Here is a 3,929-nt window from a genome sequence, read left to right on the forward strand (position 1 = left end):
GTCCCGATCGCAGGTGAGTCAGCCGTCCTAGGGGTGATAACTCTCATACCTCCCCAGGCCTAAGTATGAGAGCTTTCTGACTTTGACGAGGACAATGTCAACGCGTCCTCAGACACACTACGGCATCATTCTATGATTTTCGATAGCCCTACAAGATTATCATAACAACTTTTTGAACTTTTTCGAAAAATTGAAAATTAAAATTTTGACCGCACAAAAAAGGATCAAAAATCAAAGGTTGCATTTTGCGGTCAAACTATGCAAGATAGGTAAAAAGTTTTTTATAGGACACGCAGGTTTTCTTTTATTTATAAAAAAGAACATTAAAAATATAAAAATTAAATTTTTCGACACACGGCGGAAGCTAATGAAAAATAAATAGATAACATTTTTTCACCGAAAGTAGAGCAAAAAAATGGTTATTAATGTTTTTTTTAATACGATAGGTAGTTTCTATTTTAATCGGTGCTTTGACCTTTAGTTTTAAAAAAATCTGCGTAAAAGCGCGAGAACCAACATTTGCGTACCCCAGGCGCGCTCCAAACTTTCGATATTAGCGAGCCGCGCGATGAAAATGTGCCCGGGAAGCGCGAAGATTTTTTTATACTAAAGAGCAAGTGTAAGTAACCAGCGGGGTGTCTTTCTTTCATGGGATCTTCCTCATCTTTCTTCAGTAAAACTTGGGAGCACATGCTGAGGAAAGCCGAGGACGATCCCATGAAAAAAGGCACCTGTTTGTTTTCCTTTTAAGAGTGATGCGACCTTTATATTATGTTCCTTTTGTTTTCGCCACGTTCTGGGTGGGCAGGGTTACTTACAGTAGTTGTCCGTCGCTAACCCGACTCTCTCTTTTTGAATTTCTCTTAAAATTATTAAAACTTTTTTTTTAATTGGTGAATTTTCTCATTATACTTATTTATGATTATAACTTATATACTAATATACAATTTTCTAGTTGAATTAAAAGATGTTGCCTTGTTTAGAGTATCTCATTCCATTTACAAGAAACGTTGTAGTTATTCCAATTTTAAACATTTAAAAAAAGTTAGATATCTGAAATCAATGAAACCCGTAGATTCCGAATTATTATGTTATAGGCTGTTAAATATGAAATGTAAAAAAATCTATTTCTAAATTTTAATCCGAAAGCTTAACAAAGGACCCTTGAGTGTCGGCTACTCTATTGTTCTAGCCTCTCTGTTTGTTATTTATGATCGAATTCTTATTTCAATTTCAGCTTCTCTGCTTGTTATTTATGATCGTATTTTTATTTCAATTTCGGAAAGTACATTTTAAAGCCTTTAAAGACTTTCGAAAAGTCTTTTGATGTTCTCTGAAAATTTACCATAGTAAGGAATAAAAATCATGCTACTGGGGTCCAATTCCTTCTTCCCTGCCAATTACATGGCACTCAAACGGCACTTAAACGGCACTACCCACTGACGTTTCAATGATGTTCGTTTAAAGCTATTTAGGTTCCAGTTTTAAATGCCTACAGAAGTTTCCTTTATACCTACGATTAGGCTACCAAATAGACCAGCTGAACGAGATTAAAAATGGAACATTTTGAAATTACGCTGTGAAAGCTAGAAATTGAGACTCTACGGGTTTCTATAAGTTTAGAAAGAGAGAAACTGAGGGTAAAAACTGCCATAGAAAGCACAATTATCAGCATAGTGGCACCTCAGCCGCCCATTTCGGGTAGCCATGTCCATATTCACACCACCTCACGTATATCCATTCTCAAACACACAGGCGCATTCGTCGAGCGACATGTCCATTATCGAAAGCGAATAGTCCGAACTCACAGTCTTTCGGTCCGTGAATATAAGAAACGCGAAGGATTCAATTTCCATATTTCCCTGTTTTCCGAGACGGGCGCCGGGTCCGTCGTATATGGCCTTTAGAAAAAATGATTTCTTTTCAGTTGAAAATTTCTCGCACCAGCTTCGTTAAATTTTCTCCTTTACCGACTTATATAATATTCTGCTATTATTTTGAATTCTAAAAAATTACGAGAACTTAATTCGTGATTGATATAAAACTTTCACTTGGAAAACCTTAGACTATTATTTATGATAATCATATTCATTTTAAACCTTGAAATCAATAATAAATTCAGAAAGGCATACGTTAAAAAAACAAATAAAGTCGAGTAAAAATATATCATTCTTATCCACAGAAAGAAACCCTATTAATCATCTTTTAAATCTAGAATTAGATATTATTACAAATGTACCAGATATGTACACGCCCACGAAAGAAATGAATACGAACGTATCAATAATTTTAATAATATATTACACCACAAGGGCAGGATGTTGAAAATTCTTGCACCGTGCTCTATGATGCACGAGGATAAGCTAAGGGCATCATGTCGCGCAGGTTAGGGCTTTCAACCTCCTGCCCGTGCGGTGAATATTATTTTTCTTTATAGCCGGTTAAAAGTACGTTAACTAATTACATTCTTACTTATTATAAACAATAAAACCAAGTTTCATCAGACATTCCGTTGCGCGGTCATATGTCACTTTTTTTCTGACTTCAGCGCCTATTTCGGATACAACAAAGCTTTGGATTTTTTCTGTTACTCTCTCTCTCACTCCCCCCCCCCCTCTCACTTACTTTTCTGGGTTGCAAATGTTGCAATGCATGTTTTCGAAGCCTGCTCCGACATATGGAAGCACGAGCGGAACTAGTGCTCCTGGTCGGGGGCAAGCATCAAAGAAAAGCCAAATATAATCACACTTTTTAAATAGATAATATCACTTTTTAACTTATATTCACAAACTGCGCGTAATGCACGGTAATGGGCGTTTTTTTGTTTTTTTGCTAAAACGGTTTATGAAAGGGTCCTGATTAAAATTCCAAGTTTTCGAGAAATGACATGCGTACATCCCGGAGATATTTTTTAAAAAAGTTCCAAAAATCGTGTTTTTGCGTAGACAGACCCCCATTGAATTATATAACAAAATGTTTAACACCAACATTAATTTAGGGAATTCTAAAAAATGTAAATACAAAAAAACCTATCAATCATAGATGCCGTGTTATGGTCCCCCAAATAACCTGGATTATTTTGAAAAAAGAGGCGAAAAACCCAAATAACGAAGCTTGTACCTGAACGTTAAAACCTGTTAATTTTACAAAAAATGATCAGTACTTCATTAATTTAGATGCAATTTCAAATAATTCTAAAAAATGCATTGAGCTAGGCGCAATAGGTCATAAGTTGTGGTTTCACAAAGTTGAACACTTTTAACCTATCTCAGAGTATATGCTAAATATTCTGAAGGCTCTGAGAAGCTCTGAGAAATTCTCCGCAGGCACTCCGGTAGATATATTTAAAGGTCCAGATATCTCGTTTAAATGTTTTAAAGGCTTTAAAATGTCTTTTCCGAAATTGAAATAAAAATACGATCATAAATAACAAGCAGAGAAGCTGAAATTGAAATAAGAATTCGATCATAAATAACAAACAGAGAGGCTATAACAATAGAGTAGCCGACACTCAAGGGTCCTTTGTTAAGCTTTCGGATTAAAATTTAGAAATAGATTTTTTTACATTTCATATTTAACAGCCTATAACATAATAATTCGGAATCTACGGGTTTCATTGATTTCAGATATCTAACTTTTTTTTAAATGTTTAAAATTGGAATAACTACAACGTTTCTTGTAAATGGAATGAGATACTCTAAACAAAGCAACATGTTTTAATTCAACTAGAAAATTGTATATTAGTATATAAGTATAATGATAAATAAGTATAATGAAAAAATTCATCAATTTAAAAAAAGTGTTAATAATTTTAAGAGAAATTCAGAAAGAGAGAGTCGGGTTAGCGACGGACAACTACTGTAAGTAACCCTGCCCATCCAGAACGTGACGAATACAAAAGGAACATTATATAAACGTCGCATCACTCT

At 34.6% G+C, this 3,929-nt stretch overlaps 1 protein-coding gene across 2 annotated transcripts in view; it reads left to right on the forward strand.

Moving 5' to 3' along the window:
• LOC117173527 (SLIT-ROBO Rho GTPase-activating protein 1-like) overlaps positions 1 to 3,929 on the forward strand; it is a 348,789-nt gene that overhangs the window by 273,159 nt on the left and 71,701 nt on the right. The window lies entirely within an intron of this gene.

This window comes from Belonocnema kinseyi, chromosome 5 (assembly GCF_010883055.1).
Source record: "Belonocnema kinseyi isolate 2016_QV_RU_SX_M_011 chromosome 5, B_treatae_v1, whole genome shotgun sequence".
Classification (NCBI taxonomy): domain Eukaryota; kingdom Metazoa; phylum Arthropoda; class Insecta; order Hymenoptera; family Cynipidae; genus Belonocnema; species Belonocnema kinseyi.